General features: G+C 42.1%; 1 protein-coding gene across 2 annotated transcripts in view; it reads right to left on the bottom strand.

The window, feature by feature from the left end:
- Nucleotides 1-12,622, bottom strand: part of kank1a (KN motif and ankyrin repeat domains 1a) — a 46,789-nt gene that overhangs the window by 33,640 nt on the left and 527 nt on the right. The window lies entirely within an intron of this gene.

Below are 12,622 nucleotides of genomic sequence, written 5' to 3'. Positions count from 1 at the left end.
ACATCATCATACAATGCACAAGCCAGACTTTACTTTTGCACACAAAAGCCACATTAAATATACCAAACTATATTTCATCACAGTGTTAATAGGTCAGGCTCCACACTCCACTGGATTACACATATAGAGATGCTGCATAATGATCTAAAGCTACACATGATGGGAGGGGAAGCCACTGCAACAGGGGACACAAAGTTGTCACGCAAACATGCAACTGTACCTGATGAAGGCCAACACGTGATTAGTGACACTATCAGGTGACACCGTTTACGACACACAGCTGAGGAAATGCAGGGATAAATGTTCCAGGTTTCTCTGTGCAGCTCTGTTACATTGTGCCACTAGATAAAGACAAAACAGCAACTATAAAAGCAAGCCTGCTTTTCTAACCGTCGCATCAACACACCCAATACGGTGTTGGTGTGTGTGACCTTTGTGACTGGCAGCGGATCCATTTTCATTAAATGTTCTTTTTTTTTTGTTTTGTTTTGTTTTTTGTTAGCTTCTTGTCACCGTTACCCAATGAACTGATTGAAGCTGCTGTGCAGCTGCTATGATCAGTCATAGCAAACAATTGGGAGAAAAGACGAGGGTGAAGATTCAGATTTTTGACACCTGGGTGTTTGTGGCTCCAACAACTCAGAGTGATACATCTTCACTTTAGCAAATCACATCAGTCTCTTCTGTTTATATCATAATAATATTTTTGAACCAGGACCTCAAGTATTTGGATGATGTATAAAATAAGTTTAATAGGCTACTGCTGTTATTTCACTGTGTAAGAAACATATTTAATCAAGATTTAAAGTAAACACAAGTATCAGCAGATGCCCAGTCTTAAAGGATTCTGCTCTGACTGACATTTCTCTGCAAAAAAGAGAAAGATGAGACCGTTGTGTATTTCCAGGGTAGAGGAATCGAAGGACAGACTCAAGTAACGCAGACAACAGATGAAGGGAGGGAGGGAGCAGAGTGGGGACTAATCCCATTAGGGTGGCAGTTAAATGCTTTGTTCCACTGAGAGAGAGGGGGATGAAAAGGTCTGTGTGTGTGTTTGGGGGGTGGGGGGGCAGTAGTGATGATGAGGCACAATCCTCTCCTAAATAGAAACCCTTCACTTGTTTTCTTCTCATTAGCCGCCCCGGGCGTCCTCACTGACAACACTCAAAGCTGTCCACACGCCACTTTATACAAATTTGAAAGTCTAATTTATTCCTAAGGGGGAGACAGATGGAGCTGGTAACACTCCAGATTCAAAAGAAAGACCCTCACCCATGTCAGACAAAACTTTCTAAACAAACAGAAGAATGTGTGAATGAATGAACACAAATCTGTGCAAACATCCTCCTCCAGCTTTTGGTACTTCCTTGGCTACTGGAACATTTCTCTCTAAACAGAGGAATAATGTCCTGCACGTACACGATCTGCGAGAGGTGTGTCCTTCAACACCTACAACCTGACAGACACTTGGACTGACAACAAAGACACACAGCGTCTTCACACAGTAAAACGTCAACAGCTTCAGGAAGCTGCTCAAACAGCAAACGGGCGTTTGGCTCAGTGAGTCCGGGCTCTGCCAGGTGGAGGCAAATAAGGGAGAGTACAAAACAAACGCACTTTCCTTTTCTTAAATCAACTCAGGAGTTTGCCAGAAAAACAAAGATTTAAAATGAAAATTAATAAAATAAAATGTTTCCTACATTTAACCAACCACTTTATACAATATAATGATAAACTCCAGGGTTCAGTGTTTTACAGTGGACGTGGAAGGAAGACCACCTCTGCTGACATACAAAAGATTTATACACTTTTAGGACAAGATGTCATGGTTCAGGCTGTGTGACTTTCTCTCTCAGTTAATTAAACTGGAGGAAAACCTGGCGTGAACACAGCGGACAGTTTAAGGTTATATTTCATGTATGTTCTTGAATCACTCACTTATGTGCAGGCAAAGTGGGTGATTCAACAGAATGTAAAAGTTTATCTTCCTGTGAGACCGCAGTCCAAGAATCCACGGTGATTTCTCATAATAATTCTTTTTTCAGACAGAACAGACCATTATTAATCAGAAACAATGGCTTAAACCAAACAAGCCATTTTGCGCTCGAGACGCCTTGGAATACACAACTAATGTACTACAGCAAGTGCTGAATCCGTTAATTTGAAAAACTGACAGATTATTCAGAAATAAAAACTGTACCTAGACAAACTTCCACGAGTCCAGTTTTGTTCCTTCTGTTATACTAATGAATTTGTTGGAAAGTAACCAAGTACATTTGCTCTGGTACAATATCAAGTTCTCTGTACTTTGAGTATTTTCATTTTCTGCTACTTCATACTTTGACTTCAGTGCATTTTAGAGGCAAATATTGTACTCGTTACTACGCTACATTTATTTTTATAATTACTTTTCAGAATCAGATTAATAAAACAAAATAGTAAATCGTACATCTATATTGATCTGTGATGGTAAATCCAGACTCTATCCAGCACAATTTTAAATTGCAAGTTAGCTAAAAATTTGCTCCACCTTTACCAATGTGATGTGCACAATGATGCATTAGTTATAATCCAATAACACGTTATACATTCATATGAAATGTGACATTCTACAAAATGAGTACTTTTACTTTTGGTACTTTAAGTGTAGTTTGATGCCAATACTTATTAGTAACATTTTGAGTACTTGCCTTTAATTTTGAGTATATTTACACTGTGGTATTGCTCCTTTTACTTAAGCAAAACAAACTGAGTACTTCCTCCAGCACTGCTCATAGATTTCCACAAACATAACATTTAACCATGTAGATATCAAAACTCGTGCTAAACTGTTGCCCACCAAATCTCACACCCAGTAGGTTGTGTGTTTCAAAGTAAAATCAAACCCTGGAATCCCAGCCGTTGTTGCACAGAGGAAGTTATAATAACCGTGGGACTAACTAATGACTTCCGTGTCATCCTCTTCATTATCTCGCGGTCACGAGGTCGTATGCTACGAAAACAGTAGCATGCCTTCATAGATATAACATAGCACATTGTGCTAGCAGTGAAGGGGTGAGTGGCTGAGGAGGGGGGGGTCTTCCCAGTGGGTGTCATCATGGTCAACAATAGCAGCAACATTCCACTGGAAACACTACGGCTCTGTTCACCAGGAGGATCCCCACCTCCAGCAAAACAAAAGGGATTAGCCCTCAGGGAACGTTCACCATCACCTTTGGGAACGGTTCGGAGGGGAGGAAACAAGTCCTGTTACACGAGCTAAAAATATCATTTCAAGCTCTAAACTGGGACAAAATACTTTGAGTGCAAAAGACTGCCACACTAACTGAATGTGTGCAAGGATATCCTTAAGTAGTTTCATCTTATTTTGCTGAATAAGATTCCTTTGTGTTAGTTTGGCTGCATCCTCCCCCAAGTAGCTGCTTAAAATCTATTTTGTGAAATAAAAACCTTAGTTAATTAAAATTATATTTGCTTTAGTAGCCAGAGGGAAAGCAAATCACTGTTTTATAGACTGTGTAACCAACGCACCTGACAAACACTGGAATGAAAACCACAGAGGTTTGTTACAAAGCTGCTAATCTGGCACGAAACTAGGGGAAGTAAAGGTTTTGTCTTACTCAGAGCTGCAGTCATGGGGATTTAAATCAATACAATTAGTCTAGTTTAAGTCAATTTGTTGTTTGTTTTGGACGTGCACTGCAGATGGTGCTCTACATCCGTCAGTCAGTTAAACAATGTCACAATCCAATACTGTTCAGTTAAAGAAACCCTTAACTAGACATGTACTCAGACCTGTAACTGTTTATAGGTCTGGAAGTAAAAGATGTATAACAGGCAACTGCAAAATCTTTGGTTTAAGTGTTAGATTTTTTTATGCTGAATTCTGCCTTGGGTGGAGAGTGAAGTTCTGTGCCTTTAATTTGAAACTATCCAACTATACAATTTGAATTTCCGAGCAACATACAGCTCATGTTTCCAAAAAAAATCTCAATCTCGATGAAGATAAATTCTGTTGTTTTGTTTTTTTTTTCAAGCAAGCATGTTTGTAGCACGCAGTCATGCCGAAACCCGTGTCACACAGATGCAGCAACCTTTGTTATCTTTTACACAGTAAGACTGTGGCTATGATTACTTTGCTTTTCATGTTACAACCATCTGATTTATTACCAGTCCTCTCACATAAAATTAGTGCAATGAAGCAGAAAAAACAGAGTCTATGATTTGTACCATCACTAATGAACAGACAGCCCAGACCCAGGAGGCACTGACTGACCATGGACAAATATTGACTTGAGTGGGGGCCCGTGCTCTCTGCTATTGTTGCAGTAATGCTGGAGAACAGGAACAATCAGCGTTTGCCAGCGGAGAGCTTCGGTGGCAGATGTCACTGAATATGCAAAACAGCTAGACGAGAGAGGAAGAGAGGGCAGATGTATCAACAGTGACTAGCAGATAAACCTGTCAAACATAGTTTATTATATCTGTGTCAAAAACCTGGCAAGGAAACATTAGGCTCCATCACCATACCTGTTTTTGTTCAACATATCCTCCAAATATGAGCTCACTGGAAAAGATGATCCCCATCATTCTGCAATTCCAAAATACTGAATAAATTCATTTAGCTACCGGTATGTTTTCATTTTCAGAGCCAACAGCCAGCATCATGGTTTCAATCGAAACTCACCAGCCTGTTGGTGTTTGTCACATCAATACTCTGTTTAGCTGGACATACAGGGCACTGTACAGTCACCATTAAGAAAAACCTGCTTGGAGGAAAACTAATCAACTAAGTAAAATCATTAATAGATTAATCAATTAAAAATAAGAGTTGTTAGTACATCCCCTAGAGGGGTTTGCAACTCGTACACCACTAACGGTTTTGAAGCACATATTAGAACACCTGAAACTCTCCTTCTCTTTGGGAAGACAATCTCAACAGCTCATGTGTGAAAGCACTGAGTCATTCACAGTGTTTATAAATGTGGCCGCTGTGAAGCCGACCCTGATTACAGGCACCTGCACCTGGGAAAGGTTAGGGCACCAGCAGACGGCGCTGCCATGGTGATCTGCCCCTCACTTTGTGGAAACTGAAACCCGAGAGGACGCAGGGCCACCGTCAAGCTAACTTCACCACAGCTCAGTGATGAGGGCTAAACCCTAGACAAACTGGTCAAGAGGACCAGCTCTGTCCTGGGAAGCCCCCTTGACACAGTGCAGGTGATGGCTGACAGGAGGATGTCAGCCAAGCTAACATCCCTGCTGGAGAACGACGCCCACGAGACTCTGTCGGCACTGGACAGCTCCATCAGTGACAGGCTGCTCCAACCCAACGGAGCGTTACTGCAGGTCCTTCCCTCCTGCTGTTGTCAGGTGTCAGGCTGTACAACGAGCATTGCTCCCAGTAGCCAGCCCCCACCCCACCACCACCCAGTAGACCTTACACGCCCGCAGACTGAATACACATACCAGTGTGTATGCAATGCGTCTTACTTTTTTATTATCGCTACAATTCTTTAGATTTATATTGATAATACCTTGTCTGTTGGCATGGTGACGAGGTGGTTAGCACTGCCTGCCTCACAGAAAGAAGGTTCCGGGTTCGAGCCCGGGCCGGCCCTTCACCTTTCTGTGCGGAGTTTGCATGTTCTCCCCGTGCTTGCGTGGGTTTTCTCCAGGTACTCCAGCTTCCTCCCACTGTCCAAAGACATGCGGCTTAGGTTGACTGGTGACTCTAAACTGCCCGTAGGAGTGAGTGTGTGTCTGTCTCTAAATGTGATAGGCTGGCGACCTGTCCAGGGTGGACCCCGCCTCTCACCCAGTGTCAGCTGGGATTGGCTCCACCACCCCCCGTGACCCTATTCAGGATAAGCAGTATAGATAATGGATGGACTAATAAATGGTTTATCTTAAAGTAAGATGTTGTGGACATCATTCACTTTACCAACAGCAAATCTTCAAGGAAAAGTGAGTGCATGAAAGCATTGACAAGCCTTTATCACAACACAACTGCAAATCATTGTGTTCACTGGGTGTTGTTACAGACCACAAGTGTTTTTTCTCTGTAATTAAAGTGGGATGTTGAAATACAGCTTCCTCATATTAAAAACTCTCCCCATGTGGTGTGCTGACAGCAAACCTCCATGTGCACAGAAGCTTTAACCAGAGCAGCCAAGATCTATGGTGTCACCAGGGAGTCAGTATCCACTGTAAACAAAGGCCTGCTGACTGCAAGAGGAAATCATTTACTGCTGCAGTTTAACAGTTTACTGAGAAACTGCCCAACTTTCTTTGGGAAGATGTTTACACATCGAATCCAAGGCATGTGGCTACAGACAGTTCTACTGAAAACTTCAAACCAATCAGAGAACCACTTCAGTTTCACCGTCTTCACCTGATTTTAGTAATTTCCACCGAGTTTGTTACATGACCAAGTGATATCAAATATTTGTTTGAGTGTACACCTCAACTCCAAACTGTGGTCAGGTGAATCCTAATTCTCCCTGAGATGTGCCTACAACTTAGAAAGTTTAGAAAGACAGCTTTGTATACAAAGTCCCACAATTCACACTGCATATCACAACATAAAGCCAACCCATGAAGCCCAAGAACCACCACGATAAAATTGCTGTGAGGCACAGATCAGGACAACAGCATAAAACCATCTCTAAAGCTCTGGGTGTTCCCAGGAACACAGTGGCCTCAGTGAAATGAAGTTTGGAACCTCTTCCATGAGTCAGCCATCTGGCCAAACCAAGTAGCCAGACAAGAAGGGCCCTGGTCTGCAAGGTGACCAAGAATCCAACGGTCACTCTAACAGAATTTCAAGTCTCCTCTGCAGAGATGAGAGCTTTCCATAAAGATGAACATCTCAGCAGCTCTCCATCAATTAGGCCTTTATGTATAGTAGCTAGACAGAAGCCAATTTGTGCAAAAGGCATCTGACAGCCCAACAAGATCTAAAGCACTTTGAGAGCACAAAGAAAGATTTTCTGGTCTGACAAAGACTGAACCCTCTGGGCAGAACTCGAGAAGATCTGCCTGGAACAATGGGATAAACTGCCCAGGTGCACAAAGATCTACTTGCCCAAGAAGTCGTGAAGCTGTAACTTCAGCAGTGCTTAATTTGTAAGTTATGAGGACCCAGAATATCACTTGTTGACGGAGTCAGCATGTCAGTGAGGGGAGAATACTGTAGATCCCAGAATGAAAACACCTCCTCAATGCCCGGTGTGTTTGCATAGTTTAATTAAGTGAGCAGCTTAGAGTCAAATGCACCAGAGTTTGTCAGAATCACAGCAGTTTATTTAGGTGTGACAACTTCAAAACGAGCACACTAAAACGAAGTAAAACTAACCAGTGTCTTGTTAACAGGCCACAAGGTATTCATTTTTGCACATCCTAGACAAAAACGTGGCGCCGCAGCCATCCTGAGTGACTTTACTGGGAAAGGTGCCGGCACGACACTCACGGCAGAACAGACCCCCCCCCCCCTTAAACATTTCATACATCCAAGTTGCTAGTGGATAATCTTTTGAAAGATGAAACAATAGCACATAATTCAAACCATGTGTTTTCTGTATAGAAATTAAGATCTGCAGACAGTGGCAGCACAGCACATGTAAACTATGAATAATACACAAACTGCCTGTATCAGCAGGTCACTGGAATCTAAATATGCAATGGAAAAAAAAATGACCTCTACAAAAACAATTGCGTTAGCTGTAAACTGTTTTACTAAGTCAAACATGTTGCACTCACCTTCCACAGGTCTAGAAAGTTATTTTGTTAGTATATTTCCTTCATCTGCAATTCAGACAGCTCCCAGTATAACCAGAACAAAATAAGGGATTAACATGGAGACGTCACTCAATGCCGTCTCACATGGCAAAGTACGAGCCAATCACACCACAGCTGCTCAGATGCCAAACACACACGTATTGTAACCTGACAATACCAGGCAGCAAGGGAGACTGTAATATGAGCAGCCTGGTGATTAGTGGGCCGAGGCTCCAGGCTTCTCTCAGCCGAGCACGGTGGCATCCCTGGCAGAAGACTAGTCATCAGCTCTTTATGTGGTGTGGAGGATACTGGAAGTATGGACTAATTGGGGGTGCTTCCAGTAGCCTTTGGGCAAAAAGGTGCACAAGGAAAGATTTTCATTTGAAAGTAGAACTTATCCACCATTAAAGTGATACTCCACCTAAGATCTACCTTTCACATATGAAACACCACCTGTAGGTTCATTAACTGTTGGTAGTTTCCTCTGTCATGGAGTAACAGAAGCTGTGGCCTTGGATTTAATAGAAAACAGAGGGGATTCCAAAAGTGACTTTCTACAGACAATTAAGCAGCTCCTTAAAGCTGCTCTACCTTATTTGTTTTCAGCCTAGAGGGTCCAGTGACACTCAAAACAGACACCACAAGCTGCTCGTCGCCCCTCCCATCATGCCCTTTTTCAGAAGAACAATGTAAACTACAGATGCCTGGTTGTGACAAACTGTACAAAATGCAGCCTCCAGTCTGAAGCCAATGTTAGTGGACTGACGGTAAACGTGTCAGCCCAGTAGAAGGCTCTGGTCTCTGCTAACGTGACACAAAGCCCCAATTACTCCCAAATTAAAATCATATTAATTCAATGCAAAGGCAAAATCATGACCATACTAGGTGGCTAATGTTACCAAAACAAACTCATGAGCTTTAGACGCCAACACACCCAGGAGGAAAATCCAAGTCATGTAGCCCGTAGGTTACTTAACAAGAAACAAGCACAATGGCTACAGCTATGCCTGCTAAGGAGAGCTAGTTGCTGGCACGTTAGCGGGTCAACACATCTCCGAAAAAGTCAGAGAAAATTTGTAATTGCAATTTCCTGAAAAGATTAACCACATATTCAAAAACTTACTAACAGTCTTATGATGAAATTTATAACCGCTTTGAGCTAGGGCAGTTTCAGCATCACTCTGACAACCAACTACACAAACAGGGCTGAGCCAGTACCAGGCAATGGAAAAGGGGCTTATGTTTAGACTACCACTGTGTTCTGAATTTTATCTGGTTAAACTAATAGGAAGCCAAAAGTGTTCACTGAATGCCTTCTGGAGAAAAATAAGAACATAAAAGTAGATCATGTCCCCAAAAAGTGTTTTTTTTTTTTTTTTTTTTTTTTTGCTAAACAAGGTTTACGTGCCACCCGTTTACCACTGGTTCTCTCCTGTTGAGAGCAGAGTTCTGACTAAACTTAATCAGGTTGTCCAAACTGCCTTCTTGTGGAATGCTTCAACTTGACAGGGAGAGTCTGTGCATGCCTGCATAGCTGAGGGATTATCACAGTATCAGTTGAGCTCTAGGTTCCCTTTGCACCTGCCTTGTCCTGCTTAACGTACAAGTAATAGGCGGGATGTTTCACTCCTCCCTCACTCATACAACCCCTCTTTCATTCACAAGTGGATCTCAAGGGATAATGACAAGATGAGTTTGTTCTAGAAACAAAAACTTCTCGCTCACATAGGCAGCCATGAATGTTTGGTATACAGAAGTCCTGAATGTTTTGCTCATCTCTCATCCTGGCTTTTGCAGCCAGATTCTGCACAGTAGCAACCAAGTAGTTGAGTGACATATCAGATGACCAATCAGAGCTGTCAAGTCATCTGAAAGCCCCTTTAATATCAGCAAGTAACTTCTTAAAAACTTTGCAAAAAAATGACCACATTGTACACACATCAGTGATAAAATCTACCAAAAACCACAGAAATCACCTCTGGGAAAATCTTATTCGATTTGTACCTTCAGTTATTTCGGCTCACGTCCCATTCACTGACATGAAGTGGGTGGGATCTAGGACTGATGCTGCAATCAGCCACCAAGGGCTGATCGAGATGGCTTGGCGCTTCTGGGAGCTGTCATAGCCATGGTTGGTCTGAACTGGATGCAGTCACATTAATGGTTTTGCACAAGAATGTGACAAACATTTGTGATCAATGGGTAAAATTTAAAAATCCAAATCCAGCCAACACAAATGTCCAACATCCATATCAGGCCATTCTGATTCTGTTAATCCTCTAAAGCCAGCAAGTACCAATTTAAAGAGATTGGAGCAGTTCTGCCAGAGCTCTGATCACTCCAGTAATGGTTCCTAGACTATGTCGTACTGGTCCCACAGCTGCCCAGGTCACTGGAAATCCCTCAAGCTTGACTTTCCCTTTTTTGTTTTTATTACATTAAACAGTTGCATTTAAAATCTGCTGTGCTGCCCTGGTTATTGTAGATATTCCAGATTCATGCCCTGGCGCTACCTATGTGATATCTGTAATCTAATCACTGTCGCCAAGTGCTGCTCAAGGGGGATTTGTTGGGTTTTTCCTCTATGATAATAATAGTAAGGTCTAGACCTTATTTTGTAAAGCGCCCTGAGGTGATTTTTGTTGTAATTTGGTGCTATACAAACAAAACTGAATTGAATAAATCACTAAACAGACTTAACTTCAATGAAATATGTTCTTTTCACTGAGACCAACAAGTGGTTTCTTCATGCTTGTACAGCAGTGAAGCCTCCACATTAGAACAAGGTCTTTTGGTTTTTAGCACCAAAAGAAGTATGCACCAGATGTTTGACCAAAACTCAAATTACAAGTAAGCAACCTCTCTACATAAAATTACAGAGAAAACACGATAGCAGGGATTCAACACACACTGTACAGCTGCAAGAAGAGCAAGGTTACATCTGATGTGCAACCCGCTCAGACAGCGCAGTGGAGCGGAAGTCATTTCCTCTAAACAAACACAGGAGGGATGGGGCGTCATAATCTCACAGAGACAGCGGGGTGGGGTGGTGGGGAAGACATCTGAGCAGCAGCGGCCATGCTTTGATCATGTGGACACAAGGGTCATCTCACTAAGGTGTTAATTGAGAGACCTCTGCCATCTGTCCACAAAAGCTGAACCAACACCCTGATGATGTGGACCCAGAACGCCGCTAAGCCTCGTGTACCAGCCGATGCCAGGCCACTGGTGCGTTAGTGGGAAACCAGTGAAAAGCTGAGGAATGTTCTGCGTGCTGCCTGGTACAGCACGAGCAAGTCTGAGCTCAGAGAAATGTCAGGGAAATAAACAAGAGGCACATGAGCTGCCTACACGCTAAAAAAAAAAAAAATCAACATAGTGCAACTATGCTAGGAATCGTCACTTAAGGTAAACAATGCTCTAACTGAATTGATGAATCAATTAATGAGCAACATGTTTAAATGAATTTTTTTTTTTCCATAATGCCACAATTACACCCCTCACTAAACTCCAGTCATGTGACCCACACATTAAAATAAAACCTTAACATGAAGAGCAGTAAGTTAAAGCAAATTGGTTAATCAGTGTTACCATTTTTAACATCTTACTGAAGGTATATTTGTATGAACTCCAACAATCATGAATTTATAACATTTCTATGAAACATGCCTCGTTTGGCCACTTGGTTGAAAGCACTGTTTGTACTCTGTCCTTATTATACTCAAGGACATGCCAAAAATTCCACACGGGAAGCTTAAGAATTTCATTAAACCGCTATCGCCCTGCTCATATTCTTCCTCTTGACAGATCAATTCAGTGCTTCATCTCTAAAGAAAGCTCTAAAAGCCCCAGAGTCAGGAAATATATGAAGGGCCTTCTATTACAGCACAGCTCTCCAACACCACAATAGGGACCACCAGGTCTATGTCCCCAGTGCTCTGGTCCTAAAATGCCTCAGCGCTCCACCACAACTTGTGGTAGTAGGATCAGAGCCTCTGTGTGAAGTGACTTAACATTTGTTGGAAAGTCAATCAAAGACAAATGCAAATTGAGTAAAAACAAATGCAAAACAATCTCATAGACAAAAACAAGTAAATAAAAATAACCACTAAGAAAGGGATGCAGTTTGACTAAAATCAGAAACAAAATAAACAGAACTGAAAAGTGACCAAAAACAGTGACAAAAAGACGCACCACGGCCTCAACATCTGCATTTTTTGATGGTCATCACCCAGGAAACACAGATGAAAATTAACTATACCTGATACAATATAGTGTCTGTGTTTGTTAAATAAATAAATAAATAAATCTAAAGACCTAAATATAGCGGCAAAATGACACAGACACAAAACAACATAATATGGGCCATTGAAGGCCATTCAATCTGTAGATCTTGCTCCTATATATATGGGGCCTTTAAGGGTCTACAGCCAAGGACCCAGTCTCTCAATATCTGTCCATGCTTGATGTTTGTGACTGCGAATCTGAGGTGTAACCTGATTTAAGATGTTAAATCCATGGCAAAGATGAGTCGGTGTGGATCATATAATGGTGAGGGATTACCAGGTCACATGGGAAAGATGGGTCAGGGTTTGAAAACTGTTCTGAGAGCAAAACCCTTCAAAAGGAACCACCGCAATAAGTCTCACACGTTAAATCCCAATGAACACACACACTCTTCTTCGCCTCCTGTTAGGCTCCTACCACATTTCCCGGCAGCACTCGGAGCTCAAAGTTCAACCCATACATCAGCGCTGTATGGGAAACACTAAAATAACACCTGTTCGGCGCAAAGACGCCTGTTCGGTCGGGACAAATAAATCCCAGTTTACCACAAGAA

This window comes from Monopterus albus, unplaced genomic scaffold (assembly GCF_001952655.1).
Source record: "Monopterus albus unplaced genomic scaffold, M_albus_1.0 scaffold385.1, whole genome shotgun sequence".
NCBI lineage: Eukaryota > Metazoa > Chordata > Actinopteri > Synbranchiformes > Synbranchidae > Monopterus > Monopterus albus.
The sequence above is the reverse complement of the archived record's forward strand: the minus strand, read 5'-3'. Positions and strand labels throughout refer to the sequence as shown.